The 12500-nt window shown below is 50.3% G+C and overlaps 1 protein-coding gene across 4 annotated transcripts in view; it reads right to left on the bottom strand.

The window, feature by feature from the left end:
- The window catches only part of LOC113812935 (glutamate [NMDA] receptor subunit 1-like), a 91949-nt gene extending 80171 nt beyond the window's left edge, over positions 1-11778 (bottom strand). Inside the window, exon 1 of one of the 4 annotated variants that reach the window (XM_070143455.1) lies at positions 11612-11778. The gene's annotated coding sequence lies outside the window, so the exon portion shown is untranslated. The remainder of the gene's footprint in view (positions 1-11611) is intronic. The other 3 variants (XM_070143456.1, XM_070143457.1, XM_070143458.1) reach the window with 3 other exon arrangements.
- Positions 11779-12500: the final 722 nt, after the last annotated feature.

Here is a 12500-nt window from a genome sequence, read left to right as displayed (position 1 = left end):
TTCTTTCCTCCTCTCCTCTTCCCATTCTCCCCTCTCCCCCGTCTCCCTCGGCCTCTCTCTTCCCTCCTTCGTATACTTTGACGATTATTTTGGGTGTCTGCGCTTCCGTTTCGCCGGGGGGGAGGGGGAAGGGGGGGGTCGTGGCGGAACTTGCATGTTGGAGGAGAACGAGAATGGTAATAATAGTGATAATAATGATAATGATGATGATAATAATGATAATAATGATAATGATAGTAATGATGATAATGATAATGATGATAATGATAATAATATTGATAATGATGATAATGATAATGATAATAATAATGATAATAATAATAATGATGATAATGATAACAATTATGATAATAATAACTCTGATATTGATGATACATATAATAAAAATGATAATCAGGAAAATAATAATAATAATGAAAATAACAGTAATAATGATAAATCAAAGGTAAAAAAAAGCAACGGCAATAATCATCCTTATCCTTCCCGTGACCATCCTTCCCCGTGATCCAACGCCCAGGATTAGTATAATAGAATTATTATTATTATTATTATTATTATTATTATCATTATTATTATCATTAATTATTATTATTATTATTATTATTATTATTATTATTATTATTATTATTATCATTAATTATTATTATTATTATTATTATTATTATTATTAGTATTAATTATTATTATTATTATTATTATCATTATCATCATTATTATTTTCATTGTTATTATTGTTATTATAATTATTGTTATTATTAATTATTATTATTATTATCATTATTATTATTACTACTATTACTATTATTATTATCATTATTATGGATGGACAGTAAGAGCGAGAGCAAGTGAGTGAGTGAGAAAGAGAGAGAGAGAGAGAGAGAGAGAGAGAGAGAGAGAGAGAGAGAGAGAGAGAGAGAGAGAGAGAGAGAGAGAGAGAGAGAGAGAGAGAGAGAGAGAGCGAAGGAAAGAGAGGAGGAGATGGAAAGAGAGAAAGAGATGGAAAGAGAGAAGGAGAAGGAAAGAGAGGAGGAGGAAAGAGAGAAAGAGAAGGAAAGAGAAAGAGAAGGAAAAAGAGAAAGAGAAGGAAAAAGAGAGAGAGAAGGAAAAAGAGAAAGAGAAGGAAGGAGAGAGAGAAGGAAAGAGAGAAATAGAAGGAAAGAGAAAGAGAGAGCGAAGGATAGAGAGAAAGAGAAGGAAAGAGAGAGAGAGATAGAAGGAAAGAGAGAAAGACAAGGAAAGAGAAAGAGAGAGATAAAGAGAGAGCGAAGGATAGAGAGAGAGAGAAGGAAAGAGAGAAAGAGAAGAAAAGAGAAGTAGAGAGATAAAGAGAGAGCGAAGGAGAGGCCCATACATTCTCTTCCTCCTCCAGCCGGACGCCCGAGAGGCCGCGTCCGAATCCCCGCGTCCTTCGGCGAGCCAACCCTTCCCAAACAAAGGCTCCGCCGGGCGTCCTCCCGCCCATCCTGGCAACAGCCTCCGGGGCGTCCGCTGGGGCGTCCTTCCGGTCCGAAGGGCCTCCCCAGCGCCCTCGGGGACAGAGGGAGAGGCGGCGCGGCGCTCCAAGAGGGCGGCTTTGTGTGATAACATACACAGGAAATGTGTGGCGTCCATCGCTCTCTATTGACTGCCTCGTGTGGCTCTGGCCTACTTCCTCTCTCCCCTCCCCCCTCCCCCTCGCACTCGCCTTTTTCTTCTTCTTTCTAGAATGTTTCGGAACAATTAGACGTCGTGGATCGCCTTTGGCTCCGGCTTCGGTTTGGATTTGTTTTTTTGGCTTCGGCCTCGGCTTTGTTCCTATGTGGTCTTCGGTCTTGTCTTTGGCCTTGGCTTCGGCTTCGGTAAGGAGAGGGAGATGTTGAAGGGAAGCCACGAATTTCTCTCCCGTTTTCGGCATCATGGGATATGTAAATATGTGTTTGTGTGTGTTTGCGTGTCTGTACAAGTGTGTGAGTATGTCTGTATTTGCGTTTCTGTTCCTTTGTGTATGTGTGCGTTTTCGTGTCTGTTCCGTGTGTGTGTTTGTGTCTGTTCATGTGTGTTTTTCTGCTCCTGTGTGTGTTTGTGTGTCTGTTCCTTTGTGTATTTTTCTGTTCCTGTGTGTTTGTGTGTCTGTTCATGTGTGTATTTTCTGCTCCCGTGTGTGTTTGTGTGTCTGTTCATGTGTGTATTTCTCTGCTCCTGTGTGTGTTTGTGTGTCTGTTCATGTGTGTATTTTTGCTCCTGTGTGTATTTGTGTCTGTTCATGTGTGTATTTTTGCTCCTGTGTGTATTTGTGTCTGTTCATGTGTGTATTTTTGCTCCTGTGTGTATTTGTGTGTCTGTTCCTGTGTGTTTTTTTTTTTTTTTTTTTTTGCTCCTGTGTGTATTTGTGTGTCTGTTCATGTGTGTATTTTTCTGTTCCTGTGTGTGTTTGTGTGTCTGTTCATGTGTGTATTTTTGCTCCTGTGTGTGTTTGTGTGTCTGTTCATGTGTGTATTTCTCTGTTCCTGTGTGTTTGTGTGTCCGTTCCTGTGTGTGTTTTTTTGCTCCTGTGTGTGTTTGTGTCTGTTCATGTGTGTATTTTTGCTCCTGTGTGTGTTTGCGTGCCTGTTCATGTGTGTATTTTTCTGCTCCTGTGTGTGTCTGTGTGTCTGTTCCAGTGTGTGTATGCGTGTCTGTTCATGTGTGTATTTTTCTGTTCCTGTGTGTGTATGTGTGTCTGTTTCTTTGTGCGTTTTTTGCTCCTGTGTGTGTTTGTATTTTTTTGTTCCTGTGTGTGTTTGTGTGTATTTTTCTGCTCCTGTGTGTATTTTTCTGCTCTTGTGTGTGTTTGTGCGTCTGTTCCTGTGTGTTTTTTTTTTGTGCTCATGTATGTATTTATCTGTTCCTGTGTGCGTTTGCTCATCTGCACCCACGGGGAAGAAACCCCAGCTCCTGTCGACCGGGAAGAGAGGTCCCCCTCGACCCCCAAGTCTCGCTGGCCGTCCTCCCGCCTGATCCTCCGGCCGCTGTGGTTCTCCTGCCGAGGCCGCCCATTTTAGGGGAATATTTTCTATTATCTAAAAAGCAATAATATTCCGTCTCTTTGCGTGATTGTTTGATTAAGGCTTTCTGTTTTTCCCTCTTCATTTCTTCCTTCTTTTCTTGGAAAAAATAAGAAAGGAAAGCTTATCGTTTGTCTACTATTGTGGAGAGTAGACAGATGGACAGAGAAGAGAGAGAGAGGGGGAGAGAGAGAGAGAGAAAGAGAGATGAAGGGAGCGAGAGGGAGTGAAAGAGAGGAATGGAGGGAGAGAGAGAGAAAGAAAGAAAGAGAGATGAAGGGAGCGTGAGAGAGTGAGAAAGAGGAAGGTAGGGAGAGAGAGAGAGAATAAACTACTACTCTCTGAAATACAGAGAGAGTTAGAGAGGAAGGGAGTGTGTGTGTGAGAGAGAGAGGAAGAAAGAGAAAGAGAGAGAGAGGAAGGGAGCGAGAGAGAGTGGGGAGGGAAAGAGAGAGAAAGAAAAGAATGAAAGGAAAAGGCAGTTAGAGAGACAGTCGTCTTATTGGAAGAGAAAGAGAAAGTAAAAGAAATTGGAAGGAAAAGGAAAGGAAAAAAGAGAAAGTGAGAAGAAAGACAGAAAGACAAGGGAAGGGAGAACAAAAAAGAAAGAGAAAGAAGAGAGAAGAGAGAGGAAAAGATAAGGAGTGAAAATGAAAGAAAGCGAAGAGGCAGATAAAGGAAAGAAATAAGAAATAGAGGGAGAGAGAAGCAAGCGAAAATGAAGAAATGGGGAGAGGAAAGAGAACGAGAGAAGTAGAAAGAAAAGGGGGAAGAGAATAGAAATAAAAGAGATAAGAAAGAATATAAAACAAAGAGATAAGAAAGAATAGAAAAATAGGCGAGAGAAGAAAGAATGGAGAAAGAAAAGGAGATAACGAAGAGTAAAGTAGGGGAGAAGGGAAGGGAGAAGAAAGAAGGATGAAGGAGAAAGGAAAGGAATGGGGAAGGGAGAAAAGGCGTGAAAATAAGAAAGAGAAAGAGAAGAAAAGAGAACGAGAGAGGAGAGAGAAAGAGAGAAGAGATAGGGAGAAGGAATAGGAATAAAAGGGAAGAGATGAGGAAGAAATGAGAGAGAAAAAGAGATGAAAGAGAAATGCCAAATAAATACAGGGGGTGAGCTCTACGTCATGGTCTGTAATTCGGACAACTAATTCGGACAAATGTTTCGAACAGGTGATTCGGACTGGTGCTTCGAACGGGTGATTCAGCCAGGTGACCAAGAGAGAAAACTAAACAAACAGGTGATACAGACAGGTAATTAGGACAGTTGCCTCGAACAGGTGATTCAGACAGGTGACCCCAGCTGGTGCTTCGAACAGGTGACCAAGAGCGAAGCCAGGCAGGTGAGAATACGATTTTTAAGCTCTATTTCAGCAGTAGGAGCAAGCAGGAAGTTCAGGTAGGCCTAGGTGATTCGTCGGATTCAGGGCGGGTGTTCCTCGGAGGTGACACGACGTCCAGTCATGATTTTATAATCATCATCACCTTCCTTGTGTTTCCTTGTTTGGTTTGGATTTCTTTTGCTCTTTCGTGTTCTCGCTTTTTTTCTGTCTTTGTATCGTTTGTATTTTCCTATTTCTTCTAGAGAGAGGGAGAGAGATGGGGGTTAGAGAGAGAGAGAGGATGAGAAAGAGAGAGAGAGAGAGAAAGAGACAGAGAGAGACAGAGAGAGAGAGAGAGAAGGAGACAGAGAGAGACACACAGAGAGAGAGAAGGAGACAGAGAGAGAGAGAGTGAGAGAGACAGAGACAGAGAAAGAGAGAGAGAAATAAAGACATACTGCGAGTGAAAGAAAAAGAGAAACATATCGAGAGACGAATGATAAAGAAGCGAGCTGAGGAGCCCGGGGCCGCCGACCTCCCGACAACTATGACCTTCCGCCGGAGGAGCGACGCCCGACGGTTCGTTCCGCCGTTCGTCCGTTCTTCTGGAGCGCCGAAAGGTCACCGAAATCCCCGACGTCGAAGCGAGACGCGACCGAATCGGCTTCGACGCGAGGGCGAGGCGGAGAGACAGCTCGTTGCTCTTCCTTAAAGGGCTGCTCTTGTTGCTCTTGGTGCTCTTGTTGCTGTTGTTGCTGTTTTGTTCTCATTCGCCGTTCCTTCTTCGTTTTTTTTCTCTCATCGTCGTTTTTTTGTTTTCTTTCATTGTCGTTCTTCTTCGTTTTCTTGATTTCCTACTTTGTCGTTTTCGTCTTTTTCTTTTGCTTTTCTCCTACTTTCTCTTCTTCGTCGACGTCGTTCTTCATTTCCTTATTATTGTTTTCTTTGTTATATATTCTTATCTCCTTCTACACCTGATCATCATCCTTGAACTCTTCCTTTTTTTCTTATTTTTCTTCTTTTTCTTCTTCTTTTCTCTCACAGTGGCCTCGCTGTGCCGTTCCCATCGCCGGCCCGCCTCGCACCAACCCCGGAAGCAGAGGCGCACTTTCAGCAGGGACAGAGGCCTCTTTCAGCAGGGAGGGAGGCCCCTTCGGCTGGCCGGGCTCCCCTGCCACCAAGGGCAGTGTCCTCTCAGCGAAATGAGAGCCTTTATCGTCAGGGAGGGATCCCCTCTCAGCAGGGATAGGGCCTCTTCAGCAGAGAGAGAGCTCCCTTCAACAGGGAGATGGCCCCTTTCGGCAGGGATAGGGCCCCTTCCAACAGACAGATAGCCCCTCTCATCCGGCAGATAGCCCCCTTCAGCAGCCAGATAGCCCCTTCCGCCGGGGAGCGCCTCCTGGACCCCACCCCGGGCAGAGCGAGGGCGGAGGACACCGTGGGCCTGGCCCCCGGGCGGCCGCGTGGGAGGCGCAAGCAGTGCCTCGGCATCGCAAGTTGCAGCCCCAACTATGCGTGGAAGGGCGCGAGGGAGCCAATCACGGCTCTCGGGGCCGTGGCTCCTCGCTCGGACTTCGGAGGGAAGCGACGGGGCTCTTTCGGCCCTTCCGTGGCTTGGATTTGCGACGCCTTGGCCCTGATCTTGCGGACGGCTCTGTTATTAAGGTTGCAGGGATTATATGAATAGCTTTTTTGTCTTTTCTCTCTCGCTCTCTTTCTCTCCCTCTCCCTCTCTCCCTCCCCGCCCCCTCCCCCTCCCCCTCCCCATCCCCATCCCCTTCCCCATCCCTCTCCCTCTCCCTCTCCCCCTCCTCCTTCTCCTTCTCCCTCTCCCATTCTAACTCACTCACATTTAACATTCCGCGCCTTGCACCAAGACATCGCTCACACAACGAACAATAACTCCGTACTCTCCTCCCTATTAAACGTACCTTCCTCAGGTCCTCAAGGGGGTTAGTACGAGTTTTATACGACGAGTAGAACTACATATATACATAAACCAAAAGGTCCCCAACGCGAAACATCCGCTGAAATTTCCCCCTCGGGAGTTGTGGGGGAAAGCGGGGCTGAGGAGGCTCGTTAAACGGCGTCGAAACGCGAGGTCTTTTCCGCGCGAGTGAAGCCTCGAAGGCCCTCGGCTCTGGCGAAAGAGGATGAATGTAAAGGACGATAAGAGGCCGAAAAGGACAGGGAGGGAGGGTGAATGTAAAGGAAGATAAGTGGCCGAAAAGGACAGGGAGGGAGGGTGAATGTAAAGGAAGATAAGTGGCCGAAAAGGACAGGGAGGGAGGGTGAATGTAAAGGACGATAAGTGGCCGAAAAGGACAGGGAGGGAGGGTGAATGTAAGGGACACCAAGTGGCCGAAAAGGACAGGGAGGGAGGATGGATGTAAAGGAAGATAAGTGGCCGAAAAGGACAGGGAGGGAGGGTGAATGTAAAGGACGATAAGTGGCCGAAAAGGACAGGGAGGGAGGGTGAATGTAAAGGACGATAAGTGGCCGAAAAGGACAGGGAGGGAGGGTGAATGTAAAGGACGATAAGTGGCCGAAAAGGACAGGGAGGGAGGGTGAATGTAAAGGACGATAAGTGGCCGAAAAGGACAGGGAGGGAGGGTGAATGTAAAGGACGATAAGTGGCCGAAAAGGACAGGGAGGGAGGGTGAATGTAAAGGACGATAAGTGGCCGAAAAGGACAGGGAGGGAGGGTGAATGTAAAGGACGATAAGTGGCCCAAAAGGACAGGGAGGGAGGGTGAATGTAGAGGACGATAAGTGGCCGAAAAGGACAGGGAGGGAGGGTGAATGTAAAAGGCAATAAGTGGCCGAAAAGGACAGGGAGGGAGGGTGAATGTAGAGGACGATAAGTGGCCGAAAAGGACAGGGAGGGAGGGTGAATGTAGAGGACGATAAGTGGCCGAAAAGGACAGGGAGGGAGGGTGAATGTAAAAGGCAATAAGTGGCCGAAAAGGACAGGGAGGGAGGGTGAATGTAGAGGACGATAAGTGGCCGAAAAGGACAGGGAGGGAGGGTGAATGTAAAAGGCAATAAGTGGCCCAAAAGGACAGGGAGGGAGGGTGAATGTAAAGGAAGATAAGTGGCCTAGAAGGACAGGGAGGGAGGGTGAATGTAAAGGACAATAAGTGGCCGAAAAGGACAGGGAGGGAGGGTGAATGTAAGGGACACCAAGTGGCCGAAAAGGACAGGAAGGGAGGATGGATGTAAAGGACGAGAAGGACAGGGAGGGAGGGTGAATGTAAAGGACGATAAGTGGCCGAAAAGGACAGGGAGGGAGGGTGAATGTAAAGGACGATAAGTGGCCGAAAAGGACAGGGAGGGAGGATGGATGTAAAGGAAGATAAGTGGCCGAAAAGGACAGGGAGGGAGGGTGAATGTAAAAGACGATAAGTGGCCGAAAAGGACAGGGAGGGAGGATGAATGTAAAAGAAGATAAGTGGCCGAAAAGGACAGGGCCTTTTTTAAGTGAAGTTCGTTGTATATGTGGATTTTTTAAAATACATTTTGAGTGGAAAGTAAGCGTAAGTGAACGATCAAAAGACAAAAGAGTTATATTAGATGACTATAGTTTTGATTGTAGAAACAAGACGAACATGTTTTGAAAGAACAAAATGAGTACAAGAAGGTCCAAGAAAAAAGGCGATTGCTTTCAATAATTGCCATGAGAATCGATGGTTTTCGAACGTTAGTATGTACGTTTATGTATCATTTACCTTCCGTTGCAGTATGAACTACAAAAAAGAAATTTGATAGCTTTAATCTGCCAGACATGCAAGACGACAAGATGAGCTATAACCTTTAGTCAAACAGCATTGTAGAATCTAAAAAAAATGTATATCCTTTGATTTTTGAATGGAAAACTCTTTTAAATGAAATCAATTTTCTTTAAAAGAAAAAGAATAATACATAAAAGTAAACGAAATCCTTCTCGTCTAACAAATCCCAAAGCTACATCCCCCCCTCAGCCTCCCCCTCGACCTCCCCCCCCCTCCCCGCCCCCTCCAAATCAACACCTCCTCCTCCTCCTCCTTCGACGAACAGCTGATCGATCAACAAAACAAAAGAAGGCTGTGAAGCGCCCAAGACTTTTCCTCCGAGTCCGCGGCGTGGTACTTGCTTCTACCGCAGACTTCTGTAATTACTTTCTGATATTCTGTGATCCGAGGAGCTCGAGGGAGTCCCGCTGCGGCGGCTGATAGCAGGCCCTCCTCCGCTCCTTCGCTCCTTCACTCCTCCGCCCCTTCGCTCCTTCGCCCGGAGGTTGTGAGGCGGCGCCGTGGGCTGGCTCCTCGAGGGACGGGGATGGCGGGGGGGATCGAGGGGGCGGGAGGGGGGTGGGGTGGTTGGGGGGGTATCAGGGGGTTTGTTTGTGATGGTAAGTTGATCTGAAGGAATCTATGGGTTGTGGGTAGAGATTCTTTCGCTTCTTTTTGGTATGCAGCGGTTTTTTTTCTGTGTAGGGGCGTGTGTGTGTATGTGTGTGTGTGTGTGTGTGTGTGTGTGTGTGTGTGTGTGTGTGTGTGTGTGTGTGTGTGTGTGTGTGTGTGTGTGTGCGTGTGTGTGATTGCATATGCATGTATGAGTGTGCTTTAATACGTATGCGTATGTGTGAGAGTCCGAGTATGTGTATATGTGTATCTGTGTTTGTTTACGCGTGCAAGTGTGTTTCCTTCTGCAGGCGAGCGCGTGGACGCCAGAGACGACCAAAAGCAAGTTCGACCAAGACTCAACGCAAAAAAAAGAGCCAATTATTCAATTCCGCAAAATATTCCTCCTTTACATCCATCAAATAGCGAAGATGATGATGATGATATGAATAATGATGATAGAAACGATCATGATTACGAACAACACCTCCATGAAATCGAATAAATCATCAAAGAAAATGATGATTTATCACGAACAAAGCATTTTTATTTCGGAGATATCAGCTGTTCCGATTCCAGGCGTTCCCCAATTTCGCGAAACCGTTCTCGAAACTTAACGGAAGCAGATCGGCGGAATCCGCAAATGAAGTTCTTTTGTTGGCGGAAACAAACGGATTCGTTTCGCGCCGATCCAGTCGCCTCCCGTTCCCGATCGGTGGGAGCTGCGCTGCTTTGTGCTCCGGCCGGAAATCGTGCTCATTATCGTCGTTACCGTTGTTGTTGTTGTTATCGTTAGTATCATCATTACTATTATCCCCATCATCAATATTATCAATATTATTATCATCACCATCATCGTCATCGTCATCGTCATCGTCATCGCCCAAGACACGAAACTCCTCGGGACACGACGAGGCGCCTCCCCCGAGTCCTTCGCGCGAGGCGAGCCTGCATCCGCCGAGAGCACGGCTTCGTTCCTTTGTACTGGACCGAGTCTAAAATCGAGGCAAGACCAGCTCTGATTTCCCAGGCAAAGGTGCTCCTCCCTCCCCCTCTGCCGTACCGAAGGAGGGAAGTCTGGTCTCGGAGGAGGCCTGCCCGCGGAAGTATTGTTTCTTCGTTTCCAGAAAGCACAAAGGGTTCGGCGCGAGCAGTCCGGCCCCGCGACCCCCCCGACGAAGGCCCGGCCCGTCGTCCCTCGGCGGAGGGAAGCGCCGGCACGAGGCCCTCGTCCCTGTCCCACGCGCCATTGGCTCTGACAAAGAAGTCCTCCTCGGCGAACAAACAGGCGAAGGACGAGAGGCGCCGGAGTGCGACTGCACCTCGGCCTCGAGACGGCGCCTGCCTGCAGCGCCACCTGCACTCGGGCCGCGAGGCCAGGTGAGCGCAGCGCAATCGGCGCCCGCGAGATAGGACGGGAATCCAGCACGGCTGTCGGCGCTCGCGGAGCCATTTCGAGGTCGATCAAGGGCTGCAGCGGTGTCCAGAGGCGCACAAAGGAGCGTGGAGTGGCGGCCACTCCCTCCCCTCCCAGCTTTAAGTGAGTGCTTCCCAAATGCTCTCCTTCGAAGCACTTAGCCTCCTCCAAGGACGACACGACGAAGTAAAGCCCCCCCCCCCCCACGGCCTCCCCTCGCCGCGAGATCGTTCCCTGCGGTAATTATCGTAACCCGCTACATCCGGGTTCTCACAGTCTGCCAGCACTAAAAAACACCGCCACTTTACCCCTCCCCCTCCCCTGCCCTCCCCCTCCTCCTCCTGCTCCTGCTCCTGATCTTCTTCTTTCTCCTCCTCTTCTTCCTCTTCTTCTTCTTTCTCTTTTTCTTCTTTCTTTCCTCCTCCTCCTCCTCCTCCTCCTCCTCCTCCTCCTCCTCCTCCTCCTCCCCTCCCCCCCTTCCTCTTCCTCCTCCCGCCTCGAACACCTCCACTCCGTCCCTCTATTTCCTGCCGAACCTCCCATGGCTCGCCTCCAGCAGCCAGTCCCCGGAGACTCGCCCCGCGGCCCTCTCGCCGAAAAGCGGAGGCCAGGACTCCATTTTGCGGCGGCGACAAAGGACTCGGAGGCCGAGGCGGCGCCTGGAGGGCGAACCCGGGCGGAGGACACGGGCTCGGGAGTGTCTGAGCCCGAGAGGAGCGAAAAGCGATGACCGGAGTTCCGTCATTCGATATCCGATCGAAACCGCCCCCCGCCCCCCGCCCCCAAAAATCATTATATGGAAATCCCGCCGAGATGGACGTGCTGCTGGAGGCCGCGAGGACCTCCATCCCGAGCGGTTGCATAATCCTGAGGGCTCGCCGACGGGCTCAGCAACCCGAGAGGAAATGTGCGAAGGTGCAGCCCGACGGCGAGAGAGAGCGCCGCGAGCAGCCACCAGCCCCGCGACGCCCCCAGCGGCGGTGCACAGCGGCGCCCTTGCAACAGATTTCATGAGCCTCGCCGGGGCGGCCATGAGGAAAGGCGGCGTCCCCGGCAGAGGGAGAGGCAGGGCGGCGCTGGCAGGGCCGAGGACGGCGAACACGTATGAGCATCATGGTGGCGGAGAGAGGACAGGACGGCCTCCGTGCGACCCTCCCAGCCTCCGCCATGGTATTGATCCACGCGCGCCCCAGATAAACACGGCCGCCCGCGCCCACCCCGCCCGAAATGATCACTATTTGGGATGCTTGCGGGGTCTTTTTCTCTGCACATTTCCTTTGGCTGTTTCCTGCTAATCACAAGAGAGGTCCGAGGGCGCGACGCCGTGCAGGGCCCGACGGCACGGCGGAGCGCCTGCCTCATCTCCATCAGGTGCGCATCTTCCACCTCGACACCTCGATCTCTCTCCTCCCGCGGCACTGAGCACTTCCTTCACACACACAGGTCGCCCTTCACCGCCTGCACGTACCTGAGGTCCTCCTGAAGACACAGCGAGCGTGAAAGTAGCCATAACGAAGCAATGTGCGGCCCGGGATGCACGGGTGGTTTCCACGGCCGAGCTCCGCCGGAGACTAAGGCCTCCGCCGCTAGGGGGCTACTGGTGCTGCTGCTGCTGCTGCTGCTGCTTCGTCGGTCACACGCTGGCGCAACATCCCCGGGCTCCCCTCTCTCCCCACGACCCTCTCACTCTCACCTTGGCCCCGGCGCGGTCCGTCAGCCACCAACGCAGCGCTCCCTCGCCCTCGGACGTGCCAGCCAGCCGCTGATACTTCCACACAGGTTATTCTCTCGCCACGACGGCCGCCCCGCGACAAGCTGTCACTTATGCCAGCCGGAAGTGATGCACGACCATGTTGCTGCCTCGCGCGCGCTCCGTCTTCCCGGCAACCGCTCCAATCTTCGCCTCTCTTCGGGGCCGCTCGCGTCTTCAGTCGTTTCGGAAAGAAAATTCCGTTTTGACGAGCGTGGATGCACCGCCTCCCCTCTTATGGGGGATTATGGGTCGGGAACCGCACGCCTCACCTGTGCCTCATTCTGTCACGCGACTTTCCTCCTCTTTCCTCCTGTCCATCCCGGTGCGGACGAAGCCCGGTGCTGCACCTGACCCGGCCAGCCTCCCCGTAGGCCTACTCACTCTTGACTCATCACGATGACCCACATTCCTGTCTCCACCAACCTCGGGACGAGCCGCGCCGGCCTCCTTCCCGCGAGGCCACGGCGCCCGGCCTCGCTCGGCGTCTCCAACCTCGCTCCTCCACCGCCGCTGTGCGTTGGGTACGAACCTGCAAAACTCTACGGGGTTGGAATCCCGTTTTCACTTATTTTTCGGTTCACCAGTTTCGCGATACATTGTTCCG

Source organism: Penaeus vannamei, chromosome 30, assembly GCF_042767895.1.
Source record: "Penaeus vannamei isolate JL-2024 chromosome 30, ASM4276789v1, whole genome shotgun sequence".
Lineage (NCBI taxonomy): Eukaryota > Metazoa > Arthropoda > Malacostraca > Decapoda > Penaeidae > Penaeus > Penaeus vannamei.
The sequence above is the reverse complement of the archived record's forward strand: the minus strand, read 5'-3'. Positions and strand labels throughout refer to the sequence as shown.